Source organism: Anabrus simplex, chromosome 1 (assembly GCF_040414725.1).
Source record: "Anabrus simplex isolate iqAnaSimp1 chromosome 1, ASM4041472v1, whole genome shotgun sequence".
Lineage (NCBI taxonomy): Eukaryota > Metazoa > Arthropoda > Insecta > Orthoptera > Tettigoniidae > Anabrus > Anabrus simplex.
The window spans coordinates 1,010,350,072-1,010,367,761 of NC_090265.1; the positions used below are offsets into that span (position 1 = coordinate 1,010,350,072).

A 17,690-nucleotide genomic window follows, 5' to 3' on the forward strand; every position below is an offset into this window, starting at 1 on the left:
AGGGCTAGGAGTCAGAAGGAAAAGGCTGTGGCCTTAATTAAGGTACAGCCCCAGCATTTGCCTGGTGTGAAAATGGTAAACCACGGAAAACCATCTTCAGGGCTGCCGACAGTGGGGTTCGAATCCACTATCTCCCGATTCCTAGATACTGGCCGGGACTGCTTCTAAAGCACAATACTGAAACTATGATGCTTGCAGTCTAAAGGGATCGAAAGTCCAAGTCATCGGCCCCTCACAATGGTACTTATCGCTAGGAAAGTAGAACCATGGTATTTGTCATGGTGCGGTACTAATAAAAAATAGCGTACTCACGGTATTTCATACATTATGGTACTGAATATTGAATTTTCACGACCGCATTGTAATCGAAACAGACTTTCAACGTATTAGGTCGTGTTACGTACATGTAGTACGTGTTGAAGAGATGTTAAGAACAGAACAAAAATGGCCAGCCAGACACCAGTGGGATCTGAACCCACAACCTCCCGATTTTGCGTCGGTTGCTCTACCAATTGAGCTATGGTGGCCTAGGCCATCTTTGTTCTGTTTGAAAGGATCTGAGCTACAGGTCTGGCACTGCTGCTAGCACACTGTAGAGTGCGTTTAAGTAGCCCGTTGTGAGGCATGCGGTCATGAAAATTCAATATTCATTGACATGCCCCACAACGGGCGACTTAAACACACTCTACAGTGTGCTAGCAGACCTGTAGCTCAGATCCTTTCAAACAGAACAAAGATGGCCTAGGCCACCATAGCTCAATTGGTAGAGCAACCAACGCGAAATCGGAAGGTTGTAGGTTCGGATCCCACTGGTGTCCGGCTGGCCATTTTTGTTCTGTACTTAACATCTCTTCAACACGTACTACATGTACGTAACACGACCTAATACGTTGAAAGTCTGTTTCGATTACAATGCGGTCGTGAAAATTCAATATTCATTGACATGTGGATACATTTTGGAAATAGTTCTTTTTTCATGGCATTTGAAAGGTATAAACTATGAATCAAGGTTAACTGCATGCAGTAACGGGCTTTAGAATACTTTGTAACACGGCAAGGGTTGGTACTTCTGAATTGCGAATTGGCGGTTAATTCGAAATCTCGTAATTCGAAGTCCGATTTTTTAGTCCCAACGACTTTGAATTAACGAGGTTTTACTGTATTATGAGGTTAAGCTGTAATAAAATCGATATATCTCGAAGAAGTGATGATACATGTATTGAGTGTATTATGATAGCTGATGAATTTATGATTATTTGCAAGAATGAGTGTAGATTTCACACAGCAGAATGAGAGTATATGCACGTATTAGATTTCTTAAATGGGCTTGGAAGCCGAACATGCTTACTAAGCGTCATAATGAAATGATATGGAAAGGGAGTGTAGATTACATGAGTTATTCCTTGTCGATGTACGTCATGAAATGGTATTATGGAATACTAGAGGTTAAATATTATTCTGTGAGATGAATTATGATCCGATGAAGTGAATATAGATGCAATGAAGCTTAATACATCATAGGAATTGTATTATATATGAAGAGGTTATGATAAGAAGAAAAATGGTTATGTTGATGTTTATAATTGATTGAATTGAGCGATATATTGAAGTGAATGGAGTAATATGAAGGAATTGAAATGAAGTGTTAGGAAGATAGTTGCAGCGAAGACGTAATGATGGATGCTAAATATAAATATTCATATTATAGATCAATTATAAGAAGCAAGTACATGGAATGATTAATACTTCCAGGGAATATCGTAAGACAAGGTAGGCATGGCTACCCCAGACACGTATATCAGAGTAGATGGTTCCTGCTATATTAAAATAAGGCTGTGTTGTAAGGAAATATCCATAGCAAAAATCATATAGAGGTAATACACGAATTGAAAGATGAGATGTGTGTGTAGCTGTGTTGAATAACATAGACATCAGAGATAATAATGAGCTATCATATTAAAATTGAGAGGAGTCACTTAACTTTTCAACGCAAATAAGGCTTCATGTAAAGTCAAACATAGAATAAGAGGATGAAATTACGGCTAATTAAGAACTAGTAGAGTTAGTAATGAGGTTTAGATTATTTTTATTTGTGAAAGATATGCGATAATGATACGAATACGTAAACATAAGACTAGGATGGTAGGTGCCAAGATTATAAGTGGCAATAGGTGTTAGTAACCTTAGCATGTCATTCAACAGAGATAACAGAGATGAAGCAATATTCGTAAAACAATTTAGAATGTGTAACTTGAAAGAAAACATCTAAATATGAACCATGTGTTATATGAATCAATGATATGATTGATATATTTTCTTAAATTTGATTATTATTTAAATTATGTGATTGATTAACTTAATATTTACATATCAAATGAAAATGTGAAAACAAAATATTAGCTCATGTCAGAATTGAAATTGAATTTTATTAAGTCAGCACTGATATAAATGAAATCATGGATAATGTTAATTTATTTTATGATTTATTGGACAAATATTTTAACAAGTTACTTTCTCTTTTCTTCTGAATTAAATGATTAATAAATTTCTTATTATAGATTTTTATATGTGTGAGTAATTGATTTATAGGTAATTGTCGTAGGATAACTTAGTCTTAAGTGGGTTTTTTTGCGATTTCTCATGGTGTATGCGATGGAGAAATGTGTGGTAGGATGGAGATATTCATCCAGAATTGAATTATTTCACATGAGGTTGAATTTCTCTTCTGAATTCACGTTAAGCCGACTTATTTTCTTGAAGATTTACCCTGAGAGATTATTGAGCTGTTGGAGTATTTTATTTGTGTTGTACCTGGACGCAGGATGGGCGCAGTAAGAATTATTTAAAAAATTATGATAAACTGCCAGAAGCAATTGCAAGAGGATGAAGAAATCGACAAAGAAGACTGGATGGATCACTATCTTCATTAATATCAACAGAGAACATTGAATGTACTGTACATAAATTTTATGAGTCTTTTATGAGTCTTCATGCAATCAATCCTTCAGAATAAGAAAAACACCAAGAGAAATGATATATAATGATCACTCTGCTCCCTGGTGGTCAGAAGATCTTACCATTATGAGAAAAAGAACTAATACATACAGAAGAAAATACCAAGGAACGAAATAAGAGGAGCTGATAGAATTTATACTTATGAATTTCATTGGGTTCCGTATTGAAGTGGGATTACAGTAATTAAAATTCTTTCCAGGTCCACCTATTGAATACAATGACGTTTTATTGTGATTCAATCACATGTCAAATGGTCAAATGGTACTAGTTTCGGCATGTAAGTGCCATCATCAGCCTTAAGTACAAATTAAACAATTATATACATATTCTTAAAACATCTAAAACACATTAACACATTATAAAATACATTACTGTAATGATACATAAGATAAAATTATGTTACAAGTGATTGCTGTGATATAAAATTCTTAAAATTCCAGCAGTTCGTTATATAGTCCAGTCTGTATACATCCGGAATAAGTGAATTTGTGCTGTTATATGCTGTTTATGCGAGTGACATTTATTCACTTGATAGTAGGTGGTTTCATTCAGCTTCTAAAACTGGTCATCAACAATAACTTCTTTGTTTTCGACAAAATTATATATCAACAGAATGGACAGGCGATGGGATCACCTTCATCAGGAATTTTGGCTAATATCTATTTAAATAACTTAGAACATACAAAAATCAATAATAACAACTTTCCAAATATTCCCATATGGGCCAGATATGTGGATGACACATTCATCATATGGACGAATTAATCAAGAACGCGGACTCCACTCTTCAAGACTTGAATAGTATTGACCCATACACTAAATTCACACTAGAGTCAGAAATCAATAAAGCAATCAATTTTCTAGACATAACCATTATTAGAAATATCTCTGGTCTGTATTACAAAATATACAGGAAACATACACAAACCGCTAGCACGATCCACAAAGATTCCATACATCCCCTAATGCACAAACGTGCAGCATACAATAGCATGGTATATCGAGCTTTTGCCATACCCACGACAAAGAAAGATCTTAATAATGAACTTAACACCGTTAGGACAATTGCCAAGTTCAATGGGTGCAACAGGCCGTTTATAGAACAAATAATAAACAAATACAGGTACCGGCCTAAAACCAAACTCATAAAAGAAAAAGAAAAAACTCCTATTTCAACCACCTTCACTTACAATAACGATGTCCACAATATTACCAACCTTTTCCGGAAACACTATATAAGAATTCAAAACTAACAGAACCTCCGAAATTTTACACAACCCTGCATCAATCAATACCCCCAATATCTACTCCAAATCTGGAATATATAGACTAAAATGTAATGAATGCACCAGCTCTTACGTGGGTCAAACAGGACGTAACTATGTGATAGATATTCAGAACATGTCGATGCAATGAGGCACAATACATTCTATGCCATGGGTCTACAAATGCACGACACTAATCACAAATTTACCGACATTGAACATGATATGGAAGTTCTCCAAACAGCAAATAAGGGACCCATCATGAATATTATTGAAAGTTGTTATATTAACTGTGATCAATACTTCAACCCCAATTAAAATTTAAACGAAATTTACGAGAAACCCAATATCCTTTTCGATCTCTTAATCAATTGCCTTAAAAAAACCAATCTATCGAAAAACAGTTTGATTTTCCAAGTAATCCGCAATACACACTCCAGTCAATTACCCCCACTACCCCATCCTTCTGCCCCGCCTTAGTTCCATTCCCCACGCAGGTGCTCCGCCTCCTTCCTTCCCCTCGCCTCCTTTACTGCTGCACACACACATCGTCCGGCTCCGTCTGTGTAACAAACACGTTCAACATGCTGCTCAAGGTGAGTCAATTATCATTCAATGATTCTAGTAACTTCCATACATTGCTTCCAACGTCTAACTTGGCTAATTTCCCCTTCAGGTTTAAAATGAAATGGGAATTCATCTTTAATTATATCACGATCTTGCGTGATCAAAATAAACTTCCCCGGATCACCTACTATCAAGTGAATAAGTGTCACTCACATAGACAGCATATAACAGCACAAATTCACTTATTCCGGATGTACACAGACTGGACTATATAACGAACTGCCAGAATTTTAAGAATTTTATATCGCAGCAATCACTTGTAACATAATTTTAACTTATCTTACATTACAGTAATGTATTTTATAACGTGTTAAAATGTGTTTTAGATGTTTTAAGAATATGTATATAATTGTTTAATTTGTACTTAAGGCTGATGATGGCACACACATGCCGAAACTAGTACCATTTGATCATTTGACATGTGATTGAATCACAATAAAACATCATTGTATTGAATAGGTGGACCTTGAAAGAATTTTAATTACTGAGCTGATAGAACATCGGGAAACTCAGTGCTATGAAGAAAAGGCAAAATATCAGTCAAAAATTTAAGAACAGAAAATGAATTCTTGGGAGCATTATCGTAATATGACATCTTCACTTAATCCATGGAATGAAGTGTACAACCATGCTTCAGGTAAGAAGAAGCAAGGCTTAATCCTGACAATTCTACAGAAGCCTGATGGAATCCTAATAACACGTCTAAGTGATACAGTAAAGTACCGTAATTTGGGGTAATTTCGGACACTTTTAGCTATTTTTTTGTTTATGTTCCTTATTAATGAATTTAATTTATATTATTTTAATTTCTACGTCTAGGTACATATCTAAGAGACAAAATGAACACCGGAAGAAACACGAAAATGCACATCGTCGTGTTTTTAAAAATATTAAAATGTGTCCGAAGTTCTGAACATATGGGGTAAATCTGGACAGGGAGTGTTTTTAAGTTACCGTCCGCGATTGCCTCATGTATGGGGTTATTTCAGACAGTTATTTGCAAAAAAAATATATGTGCATGAAATAGCAGAATTATTCCTTATTTACATAACAAAACAAACAAAACTTTGCCTCAAAATACAATATAGTTTACTTTCTATTCAATTTAGTCATTCGTGTGGATTATTTACACGTCTGTATCAAAGGTGAATATTCCCCTTTTCTCTTTTGGTGCCGGTAGAATTTTGGGAATCTGGTCCTTCAGAACTGCGTCCTTATCCTCGACACTTGGAAACACAAATATTTTCTTACTTCCCTGTGTGACCGTAGGAATTTTACGACGACGTCCTGAGCTCCTATGTTGACCGTCACACCAACATATTGCCTAGTTTGTTTCTTGCTCCCAGGCTCGTAATCGTAGTTCACTACGACGAAACTTTCTAGTCCAAGTGTGGAACTGCATGGTTGGTCATCTGATACTGTGGAACTTCTTCCTGATTTTCTACAGCAGTTTCAGTGTCACGAAAGTGACCACCCACGATAGATTTTCCCAGAGGAACATTCAGTTTACGACGGCGAGATGATGCAGTAGAACCAGAGCTGTAAAGAGCTTGAGATAGTACTGTCTCGAAAGTGGATGACCAAGACGGATTCCTTTGCATTTGAATCTGATGTTTCTGGAAACCTTTTAAGGACTCTCTGGGGGTCAAGAGGAATTAATCCAGTACTGCGGAAGCCACTTCTGATATTATCTGCTTTTCGCACCTATATCTTATCTAGCGTCTCCTTCAGAAGAGATGAGAAAGCATCTCTAGATATAGGCCCAAATGCACACTTCTTCCAGTTCGTCAGCACATCCCTCCAGGCTTTCATAAGTGGCCCAAAAAAGCACACGTCTAAAGGTTGTAGAATGTGTGTGCTATTTGGCGTGAGAAGGATAAAAGAAATGATGTGTTTTTCACATTCTTGAACAACTGAGAGGGACACATGGCTCGATAAATTGTCCCCGATCATGACTTTTGGTCCATCAGCTGTTTCAAATACGGCAGGTCCACCGTTAAGAACCAGTCTTCAAAAATTGGTAGATCGAACCATCCACTTTTGTTCCTGTTGTATCGGGTGCCAGGAGGGCCACCTTCTTGCCAGGTATCCCACAGATGCTCAGACTTGTACAAAACGTACGGGGGCAGTAGTTTTCCATCCCCACTAGCACACATCATGACAGAAATACTTGTCTTGGAGAAGTCCATTACTCTTTCTGCATGCTTAATCCCTCTCCTAACAACCACGTGTTTCTTCCCAGGGTCGTCACTTAAGTTGGTTTCGTCATAGTTTATGACATTTTCCGGTGGAAGATTCTGGGTAAATCTCCTCTCCTTTCTTCCAATCCTGTCAAGGTACCCCTTTACAATATATCGCATATCACTTGAAGTGAGAGGATAACCCCAGTGTGCTGCTCGGACGATCCCGTGTACAAGCATTTCCTCCTCTTTAGTATCCAGGACAGGTGGTGCTCCGATTGCTTTGGGGTTGGTGCAGTTCACCTTATTCTCCAGGGTCGATCGCGGTACCTGAAAATACTCCGCGGCTTTGCGGTAGGACATTTTTCCAGCCTTAATGGCATTTACTGCCGCATCAAGTTTACTTTTCTCGTAGTTGCAATACAACTGCCCTCCTAATCTTCTCTTGTACACATGCTGCATAGTCCGAAATTACCCCAGCCTTGCACAGATTCACAGAAAAATGTGTGTAGAACAAAGTGTTTAAAGATAAACTTCGTAGAAGCTTCACAGATACTTTCAAACACAACAGAACAAATGGTAGACAATAGTGAAGAGCAGCTGGACTCTTTCAATACCTGTGTACACTAAGAAGTTCCTGTAACAACTGTCAAGGCTATAATGAAGCCGCCAACAACAACCATTATTAATGTGACAATTTTGTAAGTAACTCAGGATATACGCGCTAAAATTGGCGCGGGAATTCGTCTTGAATTCAAAAAATTTGAGCGCGGGAATTCTATCTTGGAAAATTCAGAGAGACCAACCACGAAACAAAAAAGTACCGTTTTGTCCGAAATTACCTCCTGCGTCCGAAATAACCCCAAATGACGGTATATGCTTGAATGCATTTTGCCAGCTGAAAACCAATATAATTAATATGACTCACAAAAATATGTTAGAGCTCAGACTCAGGATCACATAATGACAGCCGAAGACCAACATTTAACACCAAAGGAAATTAGATATACAATAAAAAGTATAGATCATAATAAAGCGAAGATGGCCATCAGTAGCAGGATTTCACTTCCAATCTTTGAACAGTTTCCCAAGTTTGTAAGAACTTTGTATAATGGCTGTTTAATAACAGGATGCTTTCCAAAGAGATGGAAAAGGGCTAACATAATACCTATAATAAAACCAGGTAAAGAAAGCAGCAAATATGTATCTAAATTCTGGTTAATAAGTTCAATAAATATAGGAGGGAAAGTACTTCAGAAACTTCTCATAAAAAGAATAATGCATCATATCTATACTAACAATCTTATGAATAATAACAAATTCAAGTTCACTCCACAAAAAAAAAAAAAGTGTTACTGATGCAGTGATGTTGGTTAGGAATTTGTTGAAGAAGGTTTAAAAGTAGGTCAGGTAGTAGTGCTTGTTAACCTTGATGCCCAAAGAGCCCTTGATGCAGCTTGGTGGTCGAACATTCTAAAAACATTTAAGGGACTTCAGATGTCCAAAAAATTTATACAATCTAACAAGAAGTTCCATGACCGTTAATGGCAAAGTTCTCAAGACAAATATAACTAAGGGCTACCTACAAGGTTCAGGCTGTAGACAAGGATTTTGGAATATACTGTACAACTGTTTGCTCAACCTTGAATTTACAAAACATACATTAGCCGTAGCATTTGCAAATAATAAAATAGTAGCCATCAAAGGAGAAACCATGAAAGAAATGATGATGATGATGATGATGATGATGATGATGATGATGATGATGATTGTTGTTTGAACGGGCCTAACATCTAGGCCATCGGCCCCTAATATTACGAAATGAGATGAAATGCAATGACAATTTTAAAGTACAAAATTCATCCACTGACCAGAATTCAAAACACGATGATGAGGAATGAATAGATGAATATGAATTTAAAACAATCAGTACATCCGACCTTCAAACCTTCACCTTTCCAGAAACTATATTACTAACCAAGGGACTACTTCCAAAGCACAATCCTGAATCGATGATGCTTCTCGTCTAAAGGGGTTCAAAATCCAGGTCAATAGTCAGTCGTAATGGTATTTATTGCTAGTAAAGTGGAACCATGGTATTTCTGAAGTTGCGATACTAATCAAAAGTAGCGTAAACTCGCGGTGTTACAGAAATTATGGTACTACTGACAAGTATTGTACATCACACACGTAACGCAGACTTACAGTGTCTCTCACATAATGGCGCCATTCGTAGGCAATGCAAACCCATGGTGCACCTCACACAGGTGTACTAATCACAGGGACTCCTACTATCCCATGGTGTTCTTCACACAGTGGGTACAAATCACAGGCAACACAGACCAACGGTGTTGCTCATATAGTGGTACTAATCACAGGCAACGCCCAGAATCATGGTGTCTCTCACATAATGGTACAAATCACAGGCAACATAAGCCCGTGATGTTCCACATATAGTGGTACTAATCACAAGTACTGGAAACCCACAGTGAACTGCTCTCTGCTGCTACTAATCACAAACCTATTGCGTACCTAACATAGTGGTACTACTTTACAAAGGAAAAAATTAAATGTATCCTCCTGATTCAATACAAAACATAATTCCATCATTAGATGAAGCAATAAAATTCAAACATGTTTCGAGCTGTTTGAGCCATCTTCAGTGAAATAAGGGGGAGTTAAAGTAATCTACATAATACAAGCTAAAAATGTGCTAAAAACATAATGAAGGAACAAATGAAAAACAAAAGGGACAGAAATAAAAACAATAACAATATACATTATTTACATCACTAGATGGAGCAACAAATAATTTGCTGAGACCAATTCAGTGAAAAAAGGTTAATATAAAACATAACTGAATCCAAAAAATGTAACAATTTTATTGCTCCATCTAGTGATGTAAATATTGTATATTTTTATTGTTTTTATTTCCATGTGTCTCTTTTGTTTTTCATTTGTTCCTTCATTATGTTTTTAGCATATTTTTGGCTTGTATTATGTACATTACTTTAACACCCCCTTATTTCACAGAAGATGGCTCAAACCAGTCGAAACATGTTTGAATTTTATTGCTCCACCTAATGATGGAATTAGTTTTGTATTGAATTAGGAGGACACATTTAATTTTTTTCCTTTGTAAAGTGAAAACCGTCAATACAGAATGATTCTAATATCTTGTAATAGTGGTACTACTCGCAAGTAAAGGCGACCCATGGTGTTTCCCGCGTGATGGTACTAATCACAAGTAGTTTCATGGTTCTAACTCAATCATCCCTTGGTCACCCCTTTTAGTTGCCTCTTATGACAGGCAGGGGATACCATGGGTGTATTCTTAATCTGCATCCCCCACCCACAGAGGTTAAAAGAAATGGAATGCTATACAAACTTGGAAATGAAATTAGCAACATGGGCTAAAAATAAGAACAGGTACAAAATTAATTCATGCATTGTCAAAAATCACCAGAAATATGTCTGAGGCTTCAACATGAGGCTCTTAAGATAATACAAGGGCCATCCAGAAATTACGTTTCCCAAGGGGGGGGGGGGAACATAGTCACATGATAAACTTTACTGGCACCCGATACAGCAATACTGGAGCTATTTTTTTTTTACATAATCACCACCAGAATTGAGACACTTGTCACACCGTGGAATCAACTTTTGTTTGCCAGTGTTGTAGAAGTCTGCCACTTGAGAACGGAACCAGCATGTGACATTCATCTTCAGCTCTTCGTCCTTGTGAAAAACTTGACAGGACAGGAATTTCTTGAGGTGCACAAAAAAATGAAAATCACCGAGAGCAAGATCAGGACTGTACGACAGATGATTAAACACTTCTCAGACAAACTCCTGTAGAATAGTTGTTGAGCGCCGAGCCATAAGTCGGCGAGCACTGCCGAGGATCAGCACAACACCTGCACTGAGCATTGCGTGCCTCTATTTTTGAATGGCCCATTGCAATTTCCGTGGAAACTATCCCAGGCTGAACCTCGCAGGCGAGGGGAGAAAGCATATGAGCCGCCATTTCGAACCACTGCTGCTGCATTATTGACATCAGGCGGGACTTGTCCGGCCATACATCACAGATCTGTCGCACAGGCTCATATTTACTAGCTAAATACGTTTACTTTATAAGAAAATAAATAGGGAAACTTAGTTTCTGGATGGCCTACATATATGAAGGAGCAATACATCATCTGCTACTGTATGGAGCACCTGTATGGATAGGAGCAATGAAAAAGGAAAGCACCATGAAAATTTATCTAGGAGTGCAAAGGATTACCGATATCAAAGTCACAAAAGATTTCCGGACTATATCTAATGAAGCAGAGAGCCTCCGTGGCTCAGGCGGCAGCGCGTCGGCCTCTCACCGCTGGATACCGTGGTTTAAATCCCGGTCACTCCATGTGAGATTTGTGCTGGACAAATCGGAGGCAGCTCAGGTTTTTCTCCGGGTACTCCGGTTTTCCCTGTCATCTTTCATTCCAGCAACACTCTCCATTCTCATTTCATTGCATCTATCATTCATTAATCAATCACTTTGGGAGTGGCGACCCCATCGTACTAACAGCCTATATCCGCTTCATTCATTACATCCCTGACCCGGTCAATAACTGGAAAACAGGTTGTAGGTTTTCATTTTTCATCTAATGAAGCACTGTTTACCATGACAGGATTGACACCTACTGTTATTAAAGCAGAAGAGAGCCTAAAATTATACAAAGCTTTGAAAGAAATGAGAAAAAATAATTTAATAAACCTAGCAGTGGGTACACAACACATTACGTCCAGCAGAAAACAACATAATTAGCAAATTCAACGAATCTGAAAATTACACCCTTTACATATTCTCAGATAGAAGCAAGAGTGACATCAGAGTTGGTTCAGGAGTAGCTATATTTTTGGAAAACAATCTTACATGACAGTTAAAATCTAAACTGGATTAAAAATTGTTCAAATAATCAAGCAGAGCAGCTGGCAATTCTGAAAGCACTTGAATCAATTGAAACATTGGTAATGAAGGAAAATATCTTGCAGCAAACCGTGATATTCATTGAGAGTAAAAACAACAGACTCATTCAAATATAATAATTACAATTACCTTATTCATCAAATCAAGATGAAACTAACGATGCTTGCAAGTAACAACTGGAAAATCAAAGCCCATGCTGGGAACCAGGGTAACGAGCTGGCAGATTATCTAACCAAGGAAGCAGGGCACAACAGTGAAATTAGTGCATGATACAGCAAAATTCCTAAAAGTGCCTTGATTAAGAAATTGAGTGATGAGAGCCTGCTAAAATGGTAGAGTGAATGGGATCAAAATGAAGAAGGGTTCACTAAAAAGGTAATGTTTTCCCAGTCTAATAGACAGACTTCCCAACAAATTTATTTAATGCCAAATTCCACCACAACAGTAATGGGTCATGCTATGTTTATGTATAGTTGTATTGATTTAATAATAATAATAATAATAATAATAATAATAATAATAATAATAATAATAATAATAATAATAATAATAAAGAAAATGAAGGGAAATTCAGAGTTATTTTCATCGTCAAAAATGTTCAAATAGTCCTATATCACCAAGCAATGGCAGTGATCAAACAGTAGACCATTTATTATTTCAGTGTGAATTACCTGAGAGAGGAAGAAGCATTTTAATTAAATGTGTTTTAGGTACAGATTCATGGTATTATGGTATTTTCAGGTAAAAATTTCCCCTTTAAAATACATTTGCTTTTATTCTTTTCAGAATAACATCATTTTAGTAAAATGGAATATGTTTCATCCCATTGGAACATCTTCAGCCAAAATAAGACAAAATATAAAACCAAGATACATTAAAATTCACATGTAAAAAGCACTAAGTAGTTCTTGATATGTCCTGTCCAATGCCGATTAAAAATACTACCTCTGTCAACTTGCATGCAGTTGGTGTTGAGAATATATACTGGTTACAAAAGGCGTTTATTCTAGTTTCTTGAAAAAATAAATGGCCTACAAGTAAGCTGGTAAGGTTGGGTTGTAGAATTACTGTAACTGAGTATAGCATACAAGCTGTTCGCAATAACACAAGAGCAGCGCAGACGTAAGCACTCAAATGTACTTTCATTTAACACGGATTTGATCTGTCGACCTTGCTCCTAAGTTATTGCTTCTTCCTTTCAGACTTCTTCTCATTTAACATCTTTTGAAGACAAGCCCACACCTGGTCTGTGTATTTCCAAGAAAAGTTCCTCCTATCTCAAGCTACAGAATTGAATCAGCTCACTGGCCAAATGAACTTCCCACCATCAGCTTACTAACCCCCTCATCCCTTCCCCTACATGTTTGCTGCTGCAGTCATGTGAACAGCCTACAGACAGTTCATACGAGCATACGAGCTGTTCGCAATAACACAAGAGCAGCGCAGACAAGTACTCAAATGTACTTTCATTTAACATAGATTTCATCAGTCAACCTTGCTCCTAAGTTATTGCTTCTTTCTTTCAGACTTCTTCTTGTTCAATATTTTGTGAAGACAAGCCCGCACCTGGTCTATGTATTTCCAATAAAAGTTCCTCCTATCTGAAGCTATAGAATCAAATCATCTCACTGGCCAAACGAACTTGAATTTCTCTAAGACTAATAACTAATAAGTTTTCAACTACACTCAGTTATAGTAATTCTACAACCCAACCTTACCAGGTTACATGTAAGCCATAATTTTTCAAGAAACTTGTATAAACGACTTTTGTAACCAGTTCTATATATTCTCAATACCAACTGCATGCAAGTTGACAAAGGTAGTGTTTTTAATCGGCATTAGACAGAACATACCAAGAACTACCTAGTGTGAATTTTAATGTATCCTTGCTTTATATTTTGTAAACTTTGTCTTTTACAATTATGGCTGAAGATGTTTACAATTCTCACGTTTCATGAACTCAATAGTATAAGAACAGTTTGGGGGGAGAGGAGGAATGTTATCATCGATACATTCACGGCCCGTACTTGTAGACATGATATGGGCTTTTGGGCTTATGCCGTATTCAGAAAATAAGGATAAACTCTTTACGTTTTGAGAGAACTTTGCCCCATGTCTTCAGAAGAAAATTTCGGCTGTTAACGAGGAAAACTTCTACAAATAATGAGAGTTTGAATTTAAGAATGCTTTACCGTTGGAGCTGTAGTGGTAATCTCATTCGTCACCAGGTGGCTCGCTGTATGCTGGCACAGCACTAGTATTCCAATATAAAGATCCAATTAAGACATTCTATCATACAGAGAGAGAGAGAGAGAGAGAGGGGGGGAGGCAGATGAATCAGGAACGAATGTGGTAGCAGAAATAAATAGAAACTAATAAAATAAAATGCAAGGAAAGACACCAGGATAGAATAGAATAAAGCTGAAGAATGGAAAGAAACTGTGCGGAGAAAACCAGAGGATGATAATGATGCGAGACGGTGTGGGAGGGGCATAACAAGTGTACACATGTTATGTAAGTATAACACTTAACACATCACACATAGCTTGGAATGAGCCATCTGGTGGTGACGAACGTACGAATTTGGAAAACACCAAAACAAAATAACAATAGAGAAAGGACAGGGAAGAAAACTACCTACATGAATCCTTAACGGCTGGCAATCACGTATTACGTAATTGATAGCCAGTGTTCTGTTGAAATTGTTAGGAATTTTAGGTATTTCCACAGCTTCCCATACAATCCTAGACTTGTAGTGTTTAGTGTGGGTAAGAGCTCGAAGATCTTGGAATACAACATCATGACCCGACGACAGGACGTGCTCAGCTATTGCTGACTATTCTGGCTGGTTGAGACGGATATTTCTTTGGTGTTCCTTGATGCAAGTCCCTATCAACTGGCATGTTTGCCCAAGAATACCTTGTCGCAAGTACAGGGAATTTTGTACACCCCAGGGTGTAATAGTGGGGATAATTTGTCCTTTTACCTAAACTGTGAGCAATTTTAGTGACGGTGCCAAAGACAGTTTCTATATTGTGCTTGCGGAGGACCTTGGCAATTCGGTCTGTGGTATTGTGAATGTGAAGCAGTTAGGCAGTTCCCTTCACTACTTTCTTCTGTGAGCTTTGCTTAGTTGTCCGTCTGGAATGCGGCACTTCATGAATAATCATTATAACCATTACCCTTGAATGTGACTTTAGAGTGAGTACGTCCATCTCCTCCTGGATATTTGATGGCTCACAAATTCATGTCACTCTCGTAGTGAGTGTCATAAGAATGCCCTGTTTTTGTGCTGGATGGTGGTGAGAACCTGCATGGAGATAGCAATTTGATTGCGTAGACTTACGACAGATGGTATGTCCTAAGGAGCTGTCCGATTTCTTTCTTACTAGAACATCCAAGAAAGGAAGGCATCCATCTGACTCAACCTACATAATGAATTTAATTGAAGGATGTTGCTGATTTAAATGGTTTAAAAATACATTAAGTTTCTCAGGACCTTCTGTCCAAACCACAAATGTGTCATCAACATACGTCCACTAAATCATAGGTTTGACGGGCGCCGAAGTAACAGCTCAAAATGCTGCATAAAGAAATTAGCCTACTACCAGAGAGAGTGGACTTCCCATAGCTGCCCCATCTGTCTGTTCGTAAAACTGCCCACCCCACAAGAAATAGCTCAAAGTCATGCAGTGGTGAAATAGCTTAGTAATGTCCCCAAGGAACAGATGCTCGATAAGAGACATGACCAAGTCAATCAATGCTTTAGTGAACAAAGACTCCACATCGCAACTCACCACAAGTGCACTGGGTTGAAGGGTTATTTGATACCACCTCCTCCCCTCCCAGACCATCCCACATTATCATCCCCTGGTTTTCTCCGCACACTTTCTTTCCATTCTTCAGCTCTGTTCTATTCTATCCTGCTGTCTTTTCTTGCATTTTATTTTATTTTATTATATTGGTTTCTATTTATTTCTGCTACCACATTCGTTCCTGATTTGTCTGATGTCCTCTCTGTTTGATAGAACATCTTAATTGGAGCTTTATGTTGGAATACTTGTACTGTGCCAGCATACAGCGAGCCACCTGGTGACGAATGAGCTTACCACTACAGCTCCAATTGTAAAGCATTCTTAAATTCAATGTTGAAGTTTTCCTTGTAAACAGTCAAGATTTTCTTCTCAAGACACGGAGCAAAGTTCTCTGAGAAACGTAAAGAGTTTCACCTCATTCTTTTGACATGGCATAAGCCCATGTTTACAAAATGAAAATAGTTTTGTTCACACATGTAAATAATGTACATCATAACAGCCACTGAATTATGAATGTAATCTCACATGCTTAATTAGGAAATTAAGTTAAATAGTGTTACATGATTATTCAAATCAGAAAAGAGCTAAATATAGAACCGTTAGTACAGAACATACAGAAAGCAAGACTTAGATGGTTTGGACATGTAAAAAGGATGGGAAAGGAACAGATGGCAAGAAGGGAATTGGAAAGAGAAGTTAAGGGAAAGAGACCAGTTGGAAGACCGAGAAGAAGGTGGATGGATCAGATTTGGAAGGACATTAGAGAAGCTGGATTGGATGTGGCAGAAATAATGGAGCAGGAGAGTGCAAGGAGAGAAAGAAGTGGAGGAGGCTTCTTAACCACACCCGAGAAACTGGAGTGCCGTCGTCGTTGTTGTTATTGTTATTGTTATTGTTATTGTTATTATTATTATTATTATTATTATTATTATTATTATTATTATTATTATTATTCAAAGCATGTAGTATTACTGTCATGTAATGGGGCATGCTGTAAATCATGGCTGAAAAATTATATTACAGATGCAGAAATTTTTCCCCAGGACTAGAATGTTTATTGTAGAGACAGGATGAAATTGAAAGGTGGGGCAGTATCCATACTGGTGATAGAAGTACAGTATTTGTAAGCTATGAAAATGTTAAGGATGAGAAACATGAAATTCTACATGAAAGGCTCATTTCTAAAGATAATAGATAACTTGATATTTTGGGGTGTACAGATCTAGGAGGGGTGACACTGACACAGCATTACTTGATATGATAATCAGTTATGAGAGGAATGATACAGAAAGGAACATGATTATAGCAGGTGATCTCAATTTACCTAATGTTAATTGGAAAGGTAATGCAAATGACAAGAGAGTATACACAACAAATGATAAGGACAGTTGAATCAGAAAGTGATGGTAACAACTAAAAGGAAGAATATTCTAGATGTCGTTCTGATAAAACCAGATGAGGCCCATAGAAAAACTGCAATGATAGATGGTATACGTGATCACAAAATTGTTTTAGACATAGTTAAAAAATGTGATAGAAAGAAAAGTTATAAAAGTAAGACTATTCGGACACCACAACATGGTTGATAAGAGATGCATGTGAACGATTTTTAAAAATAATGATCAGTGGGAAATGGTAAATCTAAAGGTAAACAGCCTACGGGATGGGTTTAAAGCAATTGTTGATGAAGTACCTCTAAAAGTGGTAAGGAATGGTAAAGGCCCACTATATTACGAGAGACAAATAGGAGAGCTTAAGAAAGACATGCAAGTTACAAGGAAAGAGAGATAGGAATGATTGTGAAAGTAAGGAG

The 17,690-nt window shown here is 37.4% G+C and overlaps 1 protein-coding gene and 1 non-coding gene across 2 annotated transcripts in view; both read right to left on the minus strand.

Annotated features, from left to right (window-relative positions):
* Nucleotides 1-17,690, minus strand: part of LOC136857786 (microtubule-associated protein futsch) — a 468,803-nt gene that overhangs the window by 273,544 nt on the left and 177,569 nt on the right. The window lies entirely within an intron of this gene.
* TRNAL-CAA (transfer RNA leucine (anticodon CAA)) lies at nt 451-527 on the minus strand. The gene has a single exon. It is a non-coding gene; the product is annotated as a tRNA-Leu (tRNA).